The 14,367-nt window shown below is 42.0% G+C and overlaps 1 protein-coding gene across 1 annotated transcript in view; it reads left to right on the forward strand.

The window, feature by feature from the left end:
* FNDC3B (fibronectin type III domain containing 3B) overlaps nt 1-14,367 on the forward strand; it is a 156,605-nt gene that overhangs the window by 41,392 nt on the left and 100,846 nt on the right. The window lies entirely within an intron of this gene.

Raw genomic sequence — 14,367 nt, forward strand, 5'->3', positions numbered from 1 at the left:
GATGGCTGGACTCACTGTCCAAACAGATCCCTGCTTGCCAACGGGGAACATATTGCAGTCTCTGTGAGGCACTCCACGGCTTGAATAGCTCTTCTTGTGCTCGGGCTTTCTGAATGCGAGAGAGAAATGTGCCTTTCAGCCATCTGCAATGTCAAAAAACCTTTAGTTGACCATATGAGAGCATTGCCTTAATGCAGGGGTTCAGAAAGGGAAGGAAGTTAAAAAGAAGGCACAGGATTATTACCATTTTTAGCTCTATTTTTAGATTTAAACTTTTTCTTTTTACAACAATATGTCGCTGTATCTACTTAGTGAAAAAAAAATTGTGCATGTATGTTTTTAACGTACCATTCAGTTTATTTTGAAATAATGTGTGTGACAGCAAACAAGTTCATCATAACTCTTTTCTAAGAAACTAAAATAGTGCCTGTAAGGTAATTCTTTTCATCAGTTAAGTCTTCAGTTCTGGTTTGTAAACACACTTCTGTATTGGAAAATTACCATCGCAATGTCTGATTCTATGGCAGCATTGGCATTAACTGCTCCATGACCTGTGCAAGCTCCGCTGATGTTAGACGATTTCATCCAGGCTTAACTCTATGCGCCTGATATTCACTTGTGTTGTATGGATAACTTGATATGGTTTTGGTGAATCAGTCTGAAAATTGTAATAAGTTGTATAGTAGCTTGAAGCTTTTTGCAGCACAAGTAAAATTTCACCCTTGTTCCCTTCCCTGCCCCAAGAAACATTCTCCCATTCCCTAACTATATTTATATCTAAGTTAAATAAACATGGATTATAATCCCTTTAAGTGCACTGCTCATCTATTTTTGTTTTCAGAATGCTTCACAAGCAGTTTTGCAATTCCAAAGCTAGACAGCTTTTTAGATGGAAGGAAAAGCTGATGCAGGGTGTGAGTTGCTGGACATAAAAAATGTGTTTTAAAACCAAATGAAAAATCTTGAACTTGCTGAGTTCTGCGCAGGACTTTGGTGTGCGCACACTATCTAAGAAATAACAAGAATGTGTTTGTTCCTGGCCTTTTGTGTGCAGGAGAGGGAGGAAGGACTTTGCTGTTTCTATAGTGACAGCTCATTCTCGAGGTGGTATTGACAGAAACTGTGGTCAATCATTTATAGTGAGAGAACTTTAAAGGAAAAAATAACCATGTCTGAGTGTTCATAAGCTCTTCACAGTGTATTATGAATTGTATGTGGAAGTTAATTCACTCTCTGAGGTTTGCATAGCTCATTGTGCTATAGTATGCTGATAAAATATCCTGATGTGGTGCATGGTTCTATAAAATGCCTGTAAATGATCCTGGTTAATGGATTCAGTAGAGTCTGTTGGGGTGTAAAGTATCCATAAGTGCATGATGTTAAAAACTTCTGTTTATCTGAAAGCAGGAAAAGTTAGATTACAGTAGCAGTTTTTATCAGATCATCTCTTATCATATATGTCTTGATAATAAGAAGCCAAATTTTAAACCTCTAAGGAAGCATTTAGCTATGACCAAAATGTCATTTAGACTGGCCAAAATGGCTAAGCTTGAATCCTGCGCCTGCAAATTGGAGTTACCCCATAAATCTTGTACCACCGGCTAATGCAGGGCCAGACTTGCAGACTCCAGCTGTGGCTTCTGCCCTGCCCAGCAGCGGTGCCAGCTGTGGGGACGGCCACACCACGTATTGTGCAAAGCTGTGGATTTCTCCATTTGACATCTCCGAACATGATGTGTTTTTTGCAGAGAACTCATAGCCAGAGGCAGTGCAGCCCAAATTGACCTCCAGAAGGCAACTGGTTCCTGTCCGTTTGTCATGCGTTTGCTGTAGTGGGTGCAAGAGGTGCTGGAAAGAGACTTCAGCTCCTCAGGTCTTTTACATTCCTGGTAGCTGGTGGGAGAGCTGGCAAGGTGGGCAGCAAGTGTTGCTTGAAAGCCTGCCTAGTTCTCATGAGTTTTATCTCACATATGGCAGCATAAGTATATACAAGTTACAGGTATATCTGTGCACAGACATAGAGAAATGAGAAAAAGGAAGGAGGTAAATCCTCAAAACATATGGTGTGGAACAGTATTTCTGTTATGCTGACACAGCAAATTTTTAGAAGATAATTTCCCTAATGAAAAGTACATTGATTTAAAGTAACTCAGATGCAGGGCAAAATGCAGAGTGACAAACCAGATTTTTCAGAGAATTCTTTAAATTGGTTTCTTTTGCCGTGGCTCTGAGTTGTTACATGACTTATTGAATCTTGGTTATTGAGGGAGGGTGATTTAGTGGGTAGGGAGCTGAGCATCACTGCAGTTCACTTCTTTTCCTGATTCTTTCTCTTGCTGTTGGTGTGGCAGTGTCTGGTAGTTTCTCTTCTTTGTTGTGCTCCCCTATAAAAGGAGGTGTTAAAACTTACAAGATGATGTGCAAGGAGGTTTAATGGTTCTTTAGTGCTGTTATGTGCAAGATGTAATTTTTGATGCTAAGCTTTCTCCTGGCAAATAAATGAGGTGACTGTAATTCTGTTGTGCCAGGCTGTGCCGCTAGCTCATGTCTGGGGTTCAGCATAAAATATTTAACGTTGTACTTTCAGTTTCACTGGCTAAAAATAATGGCAGATGGTGGTGTTGCCTACAAATCAAAGGCTCATTTGCCTTCCAAGCCTGGGGTAACCTGGCCATAAAACTCCGAGTCCAGGAGCATGATACACAGAGGAGGCAACATAAACTTCAGTGACTGCCTGGTTTTTCAGCAGGCAGGAAAAAAGGAGGTGAGGAGCTCATGGTCGAAACTTGAATTCTTTGCTTTTGAAAAAAATCACTGCGTTAGGTCTTCAGTGATGCTGCAAATAAATACAAGAAGCTTATCAAAGACAGACACATCTGTGGCGTGAAGTATTTTTCTTTTTCTGAATGTGTCATCTTTCTGGGACAGAAACACGCTTCTGGGTCTGAAATAAAAGCAGCAGTCGTACAAGAGAGATAGAAGCTGAGTAAAACTGCTCTGAGTTTAACATAATGAAGTTAACCTGTTGAACGCTCTGTGCATTTAATGTCGCTCGTGCATGAGGTGTTTCTCCAGGACGCTCTTTCTGATCTTTCCGAAACAGTTGCTGAACATCTTTGCAATCTTAACATTAGAAAGGCTTGTAGTAAACAGTGCAGGCTTTAACCAGAAAGGTTGATGAGGTGTAATTCCTGTGGACTTCCAAGGAAAATAACAATGTTATTTTTTTAATCTTCTCCAGTGATATTAATTTCTCTTGATTATTTGCTTTTTAGCCAGGCCCTATGATGCATGCAGTTTTCAGTAATTTCTCAATGGGTGACTGTGTGAGCAAGTACAGGGGGAAAAAGGTTGAGTCACGAGCCGGAGACCCATGAGAACAGATCTGAAGCCAGGATGATGCAGTGTTACAGAAGTAGGGCTCTCTTCAAGCGGTGGAGATTCTGAGTCACCAGGACAAATTGTTTTCATTATTTCATTTTATTTTTTTAAATCATGTCCTGGGAGGGCCAGTGCACAGACTCGCATGACCCAGTGAGTTGTTTTCCTCACTGCTGGACAAATGCCGTTGGGTGTGCAGCAGCACTGACTCCAGGTATTCTGTCCCTTCATCACCGCCGCTGCCTGATTGAGGGGACCACTGACGGGTTTAGGAATTTTAAAAAGATGCTGTTCACTGCTTGACCTTAGCTTCTTACCCTTTTGTCCTTTAACTTAAGCTGGAGGACCTTCTCAGGGCTGGCTCAGGTGAAGGTGAGGAGGAAGCAGAGGAAGAATCTCTGTGAATTTCTTCCTCTTGTTGATAGAGAGGCACTTCTGTTGCGGGTGCGACGTGCAAGTTGCACAGTTGTATCTACACGTGTTTTTGGGGGCATAGAAATGCCATTCAATCTCGAGAGCGATTTTGAATGGAAATGGTCGCTTTTACCTTAGAACAGGAATGTTCGATAATTGCTTAGGTACAGAAATGGGATGGACACGCTGGGAGCCACTGAAAGGATTGGTTTTTTGCTCATAAGAAAGGGAAAAGTCTAATTCTCTCTGCTATGTCATGCTACGTGATGAGGGTTGTATACCTGGGGACATAGGACAATAGGAGTTTATGGTTCATTTTCTGAAGGATGTAATGCTGTCATTAGCTGAGAATTATTTAAAACACAGCACAACCAATGTGCTCCTGGCAGTGGCTCAGCTTAGAAATAGGAGAAATGAAGAGAAAATGAGGGGAGGATGATGGGGCCCTTCATACATAGTAACCTGGTGAGTCACAGCCTTCCCCATCACCTTTAGTGTTCATCAGTGGAAGCAGGCTGTGAAAAAGCAAGTTAGTGCCTTCTCTGGGACAGCCAATGTGGAGTTGAGTGCTGCAGAAGGAGCAGAAGAGGTAAGGAGGAGCCCAAGTCAATGCAAGCAGCTTTTTGTGCCTTGCTGGGCTTCAGGTGGCTCTGCGGGGCGTTGGGTGGGATTTGAGCACCTTCTTTTTGGTTTGGCATGACTGCAAGAGGTGGCAGCAGCAAGGAGAATGGGGGGTCTCTAATTGTGAGCTATGGGAAAAGCTTGAAAGATGGGGTTTTTTGTCTATGGAAGGGCAGGCTCAGGGGAGATAGGGCAAAGCAAAGGAGGTCAGGTGGGGGTGTTCATGAAGGGTTGTTGCAAAGAAAATAACAGAAGGCTCTTCTGTCCACTAAAGTGAGTGGAGAATGAGCAAACAAAATGTTTACCGGACAGAATTTCAAGTTGGACACATTTCCAATGCAAGAGCTGGTGGGCAATGGAAGACACCAGCTGGGGACTGCATGGGACTTAGGTCACTGGAGAAGCAGCAACACTGGGCAGGAGAGGCTTGGGTAGAGCTGGACCACCCTGGGGAGGGGAGAGCTGTGCTCCGGCTGCTCCCTCTTTGGAAGAAAAACTTTGTCTTCTGCACTTATCGACTCAGAAGAATGGTGTTCTGGTTCAGGCTTCTCTACTTGAGAAGCACCTTTTTATTTCTTAATGAGCTGCTTCAGGATTACTGAACCACTGCAAAGAAAGGAGGAGGTGGCTCTCCCTCTGGCGTGAGCTGGGAAACCCCTGGGCATTTCTGAGCACTGCACTGGTTGTCACTCTCAGAATTTTAGCTTGCAATTTTTTCCCAAATTATTCTGGTGTAAATGCAATACTGTAATAAAACACCTGAGAGAGAGAGAAAATAAACACATTGAAGATTGATTTTAGTACATACTTATGGTGTATATATTAAAAAGTATGTATATATTTATATACCTATATAGTTTGTGTGTGTATGTCTATATAGGTGTATATATAGTATGTATACATTATGTATTTATATAAATGTGGGGAGATGGCTGTTTTACCACAGCCTCACAAATTAGCTCAGCGTGCATCCAAGTACCAACGGTGTTGATGATTCTCCTTCCCTCCCCACCCCCATATGAAGAAGAGTGCCTGTTTGTGGCAGGTGGACATTAATTGCTGTGGTTTTGATGAGCACATTCAAATAGAGAATTTTAGCTGATTTACCGAAGTCCCAGATCCAAACATGTCATGAACAAAACTCGTCAGCCCCTGTCACGATGAAGGGGGGCACTGTCAGCGCGAGGCAGGCAGTGGGATTGTAGGCTTGCTGTAGTTTTCGGTGGCTGGGTGACAGTTCTCGCTGTGGGTGGACAGGTAAAGAATGGCCATCACCTAATTGCTGCCTTGCTTGGGGCAGGTGGAAGGGAACATGCTGTGTAACTTTATTGTTGGCTACGTTTTGGGTCTCTTTCTGATTGTACAGCCCTTCTGGTGTTGCCATGGGAATGCAATAATTATATTATGAATAATTGGAGCATTTTCTTTTGCTGCTGTGGAAAAGCGGTGTTGTGTAATTATCGCTACCTTTAATGGAAGTTGTGCTCAAAGCCAGTTGTTTAGCATTTCTATAAACCTGTTGCAGAGGAAAAAAAAAACTTTTTGCGAGTGAATACCATTTCATAAATGTGCCAGAAAGCTCACACGTGTGCACGCTCCCCAGAGATCACTAACATCACTAGAATGTGTTGAAGAGCTGTCTCAAAAAAGGCAAAATAATGTCTACAGTTGAGCTTCCGCTCTTCTGATGTTCTCGTGTCTTGTTGTTTGACTTTCTACAAGTGAATAAGCTCTGTTGATATCAGACAAGCAGTGTTGTATCGTGTGTAAGTGATAACGCTGTTAACGGGTGCAAAACCCAAGGAGTCCCCATTTGGGGACGTCTGTTTGCCCTAGCGCAGTGGTTCTGTAGGTCTGATGGGAAGAACTCGGTTCCTGAGCTGGAGGCGCAGCTGGAGGATGCTGATCCTTCCAGTGCTCTTCAAAGCTTTAGCAGTGTCAGAACTTGATTTGTAAGAGTTTTGTAATCTTAAAATGAGGCCTGATGCTGACAGAGTTCTCCCATCGTTTGTGTGGGTCGGCAATATTTGGTTGATGAGTTTCTCCCATTTCTGAGTTCAGCTTTCTGGCATATTTCTTTCATAAAACAAAGGATTATGCAATGGGGGGGAAAAAAAGTAGATAGGAAGAATACTTCTTTTTCCAAAATGGAGTGTTTTTCTCTGTGATAACCTTCCCGTCTTTAGCAGTCTGAAGATTTATTCAGCCTTAAGTATTGTCTTATGACCTAAACCCTATTCTGGGTCTGTGTCCAGTTACATTCCCACAAGCTTCCTGTGTGACCCTGCATCAGGCATTTCATTTCTTTGTCCCACAGTTTCACTTGTGAGGCGAGGAGAATAACAACCCCACTGCAGCCAGATGTGCTGGGGATGGATTCGTGAGTCCTCGTGGGGTGATGTGATGCTGGGCTGTGGAAATGCCTTTGTGCTCCTGCGTCAGATGTCAGGGTGTCAGCTTGGACTAATGTTCATCACGAAATGGATGTCTCTCTGGTTTCAGGTTATTGTGTTGTGGGTTGTGTGCTAATGGATTAATTTCAGATGTTTTCAGAGTAGCTGGTTGTTCTCTTTGTTTCCAGCATAGTCCTAATTTATTTAACAGTATTTGCCATTCAAGTCAACTGATTTTAGGCAGATGTTTGTCTCTTGTGTTTTAGTCTAGACATCTATGATTTACAATCTGTAGCCCATCTGGTGAATTGCCATGGGACTATGCTTATTTTCAATGCTTGAAGTATTGCAACATACCCTTTGCAAGTGCTTTTGCAGTAGCGGCTGAGGAGCCAACCATCAGAAAAGGTTTATTTTAGCAAAAGAATCCAGCTTGTTTGTTCAGATTGGGGGAGCAAAATACTCCACTTTTATTGAAAACAACAGCAAAAATAGTATTGCCTGTAAATTGAAACTCTAGAAGAACGTGTGGGCCTAGTTTAAAAAAGAAACAAAGCAAACCCACCTGGGACCATAGAAGAAGAGCAGTGGACCTGAAGAGTCCATCTCCATCCTCTGTGGCTGAACAAGTGCACTTGTCTACCCTTTTCTAAATACTTCGGTGAGCTTTGTATTGTCAAAGTTTAAGCTTCATCATTGTGAATCATCGTGGTCAGTAGTGCTCTGTTCCTATGGTGTGGGACCAGGTCCTTGTCCCCAGGCGCGTCCTGCTGCCCTTCCAGCCCTGTGGCAGGAGAAGAAGCTGTTGATGCAGGCGGGGTGATGTTTTAACAGCCCCTTGACCTCGTCTGGACTCCCCTCTGCTTATTAAATTAGTGGAGTGTAATGAACCCAGAAAGCAAGGTGCAGGATGGCGTGGGAAGCCTTGCGGGTAAGGAGCAGGGCAGTGCTTTACACTCTCAGGATAAGTATCTCAAAACGCAATGCACTTAATGTTTGAGACGTCAAACACTTGGTGTGTGAAAATTTCTTAATTTCTAGTTCTGTGGGGGATAAAAATGAACATTTAACCTAGCTTCCTCTTCACATTCAGATGTGGTAGTACTTCTGTGTAACAGCTTGTAGCGCTGTGATAGCGTGGACAGGGCATGTTCAGTGCAAATGATATATTTTAGTTCATTTCCTGTTTTTATGGCTTACTGTATTATTTCTAGAATATGCCCCAAACCAGAATACAACATGTGGGAGACACATTGCAAGCGAGCGTTCTGCCGAGTTGGGAGTCTCTTGGTTCTTACATTAAAGCCATAGATGTTGTTGTTTAACTACAAACGGGATGTATGTGAGCCTCCTGCTGTGTGTAGCAGGTCAAGGAGCAAACGTAGGTAGAATAAACTGTTTTCAAGAGTCTCTAGTTTAAACAGCAATGGTGCTGTCGTGTAAATAAGCCAGAAAATGCTCCAGGAGCTTTCCGCTTGATGCGTTTGGCGCAGATTTCTGAGTGTTTTGATGTGATGTTTGGTTGAGTGGGTTTGTCTGCACACATTGAAAGCATCGGTCAAAGCCAGACTCCAGCCTGGGTATCACTGTAGGGCCCATGGCCGTGAGGTCAATGTGTCATTCCAGCGTACGCGAGACGCAATTTAACGTTAATAGTGATAATGCACTGAAACTTGTAGACACCAATGCATTTTTTTAATAGCTTTAATTATTTTTTAAATGACAACTTAATATATTATCTTGAACAGTGTGAAGGGTGAAGGGCTGTTACAGTTTGTGACTTCTCACCTGGAAAGGCCATTGAAAAAAGCATAGAGCAGTGATAGAGCCTGTGAAGGAGTTTAAGCAGCACATTTTACTTACATCATAACTGCTTCCATCTGCACTTTCAGACCCTGTGTTCACACGTACAGACTGAGGGAGCTGTGTCCAATGGCCAAGCCATGCAGGTGCAGGAGACTTCAGGCTGGTGCCGTTTCGGATGTTTCATTTGCATTTAAGTAGTCATTTAATGCAGGATACAAGTCTATTTGAAACCCATGGAGCAATTTCTGTTGAACTTGAGGGGTTTGGTAATATTTTTGTACTACTCTTACAAGGTGAAGGAATAACTTCATACTGCTGAACTGTGATTTACATAGAAAGTGAACGGTTGAGGTGCCAGACAACATGGATGGACGTGTGGTAGGCATCCTTACGTGCAGATGAAGTTGTCTTAAAAAAATGATAAATACGTATGGATAAGCATAAATAAAATATAAAATTCTCTATATGCTGCCTTCTTCACATGTGAGCTGGTGCCAGGGGGATGGCCAGGTACTGGATGCTTTCATTAACCCTATGCCTTGATAAGCCATATTGATACTATTATTTTTGCACCTTTCACAACCCCAGCTGTGGCAGATGAATGCAGCATAGGTGGGATTTTTTCTGACATTTCAGACCTCTCCAAAGGTATTTTTTAAAGCTGTCGTTTAACCTTCTCAAGCACTTAATATTGTAAAAGTTGTCCCTTCTTTTTCCTCTAATGTGGAGTTGCTTTAATCTACAAATTTATACTCATCTAAGGAGAAAGTATTTGGATTTTTATCAGCAGCAGATTTGAGAACCTGTGTCCCAGTAACTTCAGTAGGCACCTGGGAGTTGACTCTTCTGCCTTTTGCTGTCTGTGAGCAGAGTGAAGTTAGCATCTGAATTGGTTCTTCTTTAGCAGAGATAGCACCTCAAAATTGTGGTAACTTTTATATGTGAAAACTCTTTCCATCCTACTGTAAAGGTTTTTATAAAGTGGTCTGATGCACTCGTCTTAGTGGTGCTAACGAAGGCTGTGGCTGAAGGGCCAGATGATTGGACTAGATGATCTTTTGAGGTCCCTTCCAATCCCTAACGTTCTGTGATTCTGTGACCAGGAAAAGCTCTGGCCGCACCTCTGCTGCGAAGAAAGAAAGATGCATGGAAGAATCCAGGACTTTTGGGTTTGTTTTCCTTGTCATCGCCTTGTTTGGTCTGTGAGCCGCTTTGAGAATAACCAAGTGGAGGGAGCAGACACATGTGTCTGACAGCGACAGGGAGCCTGTTTGTGCTTACTTCATTGAGGAAATTGTTCCGGAACAGCTGCTCATCCATGTGAAAATGCAAACCTCTGGGTCCCAGCCAAGGTCAGCAAGCCCTGGGTCATTTGTTTTGTTTTAGCAAAGCAGGCCAATTCGCCCTTTCATTATCTTTCCTTTTCGTTTGGTCACACCTCTTGCGCCATAGATTTTTCTTTCTGAGAAGTGCCCTGTGTAGTGGAAGATGTGACACCAGTTTTGTTGTGAGTTAAGGGGAGATATGATGTTTCTCCAGGGATTACTTTAAACTGTTAAGCTTTATAAAAAATAATTCATTTACCTGACCGGATTTAATTTTCTCCTTAGTGCAGTAGGTTCTTGTTTTTAAAATGTGCAGGATTCTTCAATTTCAAAGTAAAAGTGTCCAAATCACTAAATGTCATGTTGTTTCTGTGCTAATGCAGGTATTGTGGTGTGAAATGGTAAGTCTGTAGATGTTTGATAGAAACAGGGCTGGGAAATTCCTGAACTTCAGGGAGTTTTCAGTAACTGCTCTCAGAATGGGAACTTTATAATGAAGCCATGTGGGCTTTGCTCTTGCTAATAGGCTGTGCAAAATGGTCAGAAGAAACACGGACTAAAACATATGCCCGTATCCTGAAGCTGGATGTGAATAACATTCTACAGTGGACATAATTTAGTAATAAAGAGAGAAAGGCAGTGTATTTTATATATAGCAGGAGGGAAAGGAAAACAATGAGGTAAAATGATCTCTTTGCCTATAATGCAATGTGGAAAGAAAGAAGTAGGAAAGGTGTGTTACTATAGCTGGAGGAACTGAAATGCCAAATTTTGGCTTCCATAATTTAAGGGGAAAAACCTAATTAAACTAAAGTGATCTTTAAGGCGTGCATAAAAGGTCACTCAGGAGCAAGGAAAAAAGCATGCTCATTCCAAAACTGGTTTTATACAAGAATTTTGAAAGTGTCATGGATTACAACCAAGGCTGTAACTGGCCTTGAAAACCTTGGGGCAGGCGTTTCTCAAGGAGGTTGTGACACGGTTCCTGAAGTAGGAGGAACGGCCAGCAGAGCCCTCATCTCCGCGACAGAAGCATCCTCTTGACAGGGGACATCGGAGACAGAGACGGGAGAGAGACTTGCTTTGATCCGCAGCTTCATGCCATATAACATGATACAAGAAGGATTAGAATAATTGTTGTTGTTATTGTCAGACTATGCATGCAGGTGTGTTTTTAAAAGACAACAGATTTGCAAAACCTTTCTGGTTACCTGAAACGGTTAAAATAATTAACTTCCACACTGTCAAAAGGAGTGACAGAGCAGCACAAAAGAGGGAGCGTGTGTCTTGGAAGAGGAGGACAGGTTCTTACTGGGGTGTCAGGCTGTTAATTAGCTCTGCCACAGTAGGAGTTGCTGCTTCTGCTGTCCTTTAATCATTAACATGTATTAAAAAGATGAAAACTTTGTGCTCTTGCAGCTAGGTATGAGCATGGTCTGTCACCTGCCTGGCCCATGGAGTTGGGTGCCTTCAGCCTGGTGGCTCCTTTGCTTTTCCTCTCAGTTCCTTGCACCTGCGTTTTTGAATGGAGCCAGCCCCAGTGTTTTGGGGCATCCCTCCAGAAGCTGATGGAGGTGCTCTGGGTTTACGGTGTCGGAGCGTGGGGTGGAATTTGGCCTCTTGCTTTGTCAGCAGAGGTGGCCAAAGCTCTTCTGGCTCAGTTTCACTGTGAACTCAAGAGACAGCCTCTGTGTGTTAACAGGTCTGAAAAATATTAAAGCGAGCTCATTTCAGCGTACAGCATCCGTGTTGGAATGGACTCACCTTTTCTCATTTAAATTAAATTTTGTATTGAACCACAAGCGCCAATTAAATCTTGAGAAGTTCTGATTCCCTGGAGGGCACGCTACTTACATCCGTCCTGTGGATACAAGCAACTGAGCAACATCCTTCTCTAAATGTCTACCTTTTAACAGTTCAGAAGTATTTGATGTAACCAAAAATACTAAAAAACCCCCAAACCCTCAAAAGGTACAGTTTTGTTTTAGTGTTAATTGGGAATGGTTTCACTGCAAGAATAGTCTTTAATGCTTCCTGGGACTCATCGTGCTGTGGAGATGGGGTCTGTATTTTACTCACTGACTCTTGAAGTTGTTTTGATACCGTTGATGAGGAAGATGAAATGATGTGTGCTAAAGTCATTTGGCCTGCCTTGAAATCAAAGTGCTGGAAACAAAATCTAGCTGCAAATCACTAGGCTGTCAATCTTTTAAAACCTGTTATCCAAATGACTTTAACAGTTTGTGGGTCGTACGCGAGGGTAAGAGTCGTCTCGCACGTTTTGGTGGTAAAACACAACTTCTTTTTTTATGGGAATGGAAGTGTTACAGTCAACAGTATCGATGTGGGAGTCTGATTTCTTCCTGCACATAGATCACTACTCCATATGAGCATTTGGCCCAGGGTTTAGAAGGACAGATATGAGATATGCAGAGCAAAGTGTTTCTCATTTGTTGTATGGAGGCTATCTGGTCTGTATGTAGAAAGTCCAAAACGGTGCCGTTTCTAAATTTATTTCCAAGTCAGAGTGCCTATTTTTGAGCGAGATTGGCTAGGGCCAGTACTGCTATAAGTAGCATTCTGGTGAGAGGCTAAAACAGGCTAAACATTAAAGCTTTGTTCTATTAAGCAACATTTACAAGTAACATTTAAGTTATTGTCTACTTGAATGGTGAACTCAGGATTTTTTTTTTTATTTTTTTTTTTTATAACAACTTTCTTGGGAAATCACTGACGAGGAATGAGATGTGTAGCAGTGTTGGTTATTCATTGTACCGAATCTCAGGCATGCTCCATCCTGAATAGCTGAACCACACTGGATAATCCGGTGTGGATTGAATCTCCAAAACAAGTGTCACTGTGTGTTTACTGGTACTGGCCGTTATATGGATACACTGCCCAGCCTACTGGGGAGTGAAACTTGGCAGTGTGTATAGACCAAAGCAGATTCAGAGAGAAATAAAAAACCCATACTCCCCAAAAGATATTTGCAGATTTATTTTTTCTTTTGCATAGGGAAAATGCATTTCCTCAAATAATATTTCTGTGAAGTTCCTTCTGAACCAGCTGTCACTTCTTATTTTTGATGGGTTTAGAGCCCTGTAAATGGCAGCTCCCCCCCAGTAATCGCTTACAGCTCATGCTGAATTTTTCCTGTTGACTCTCTGGGGAGACAAATAATGTTGAAAGGGCTATAGAAGAAGGTGTGAGGAGAGCCCTTATGAGCTGAATAAAAAGGAGAAGTAGTAATGACTTTTTTCTTATTGGCACTGTAGTAGTATAGGTAAAGTTGTCAACATAGTTAAGTATAGGGAATTCTGAAGAGTAGCAGAATTGCACACCTAAAATGACTTCTTTTAATTTAAACTTGAGTTCCCATGTGCTTAATATACTTGTTGATAAATTACTGTATTTCAAATCTGGATGTGACTAGTAAAAACCCTATGTGCTGATTAAACTATAAATGACTGGATAGAGAAAACGAACCAAGATCAGAGGAGATAGAAATTGCTTGGATGTATTTCTGTGTGTAACTTGGATTTCGAGGGGCTTCTATGTACAATAAGCATTGAGGAATATAAAAATGTACATGGATAGGTAATGACTTTTTGATAATTTAATGTAGACTGGTTTTGCTGATACCAGACAACAGACTGAGGCTCACTTTTCGTTGGGGTTTTCATGAGATTTGTCAAAGCATCAGGAGCAGTCATTCCAAAAGGCCGTTAAATCCCATCTGTGCCTGAAGGTCTTCATATGTTTTAGTGCTTAGCTTCCTTCTGAGAATGTGATACGGTTTGGAGATGCTGGATGGCTTCTGCATCAGAGGAGGTTACAAGGTTATCTTCTGTATTGTTTGTCAAAGCTGAAATTCAGTTTGCAATAAAAGGAGCAGATTTCTCTGTGAGCAATTCTCGAGAGTTTGACCATCGCTATTTTCTTAGCCCATGGCAAGTGCACTAACTAGCAGGTTAGTGTAAACATTTTAATGTGCAATAAGGAAGTAATGAAATCATGTTTTCTTTTTCAGAGTAGAAAACTCTCATTGCAAACATCTGTCTGATGTTTGGGAGGTTCATTTTATTGACTGCTCTGTGTGATGTTCCTGATTTTAATGGCCAAATCGAGCAATTGAATGAACTATTTTCATTTTATCTAGATGCTTGCTTTCAGCTGTGAGGCTCTGTTTGCAGAAGTGGAATGATTATGGCACAGGCTTTGTTATGCTTGTACTCAGTGCCTCAAAATGGAACTTGCATGTTCAGGGCTGGATTTCAGAGTGGAAACCGTAAGCTTCTTGCTTGTATAACCACATTCCAAGGTTGGTCTGAATAGCTGAGATAATGAATTTGGTCTTTGTGCATTCTTAAATAGACAGATAGTTTTTCACATACGCGATTTTTTTTCTCCTACAATTGGATGTCTTC

Source organism: Mesitornis unicolor, unplaced genomic scaffold (assembly GCF_000695765.1).
Source record: "Mesitornis unicolor isolate BGI_N332 unplaced genomic scaffold, ASM69576v1 scaffold2010, whole genome shotgun sequence".
Classification (NCBI taxonomy): domain Eukaryota; kingdom Metazoa; phylum Chordata; class Aves; order Mesitornithiformes; family Mesitornithidae; genus Mesitornis; species Mesitornis unicolor.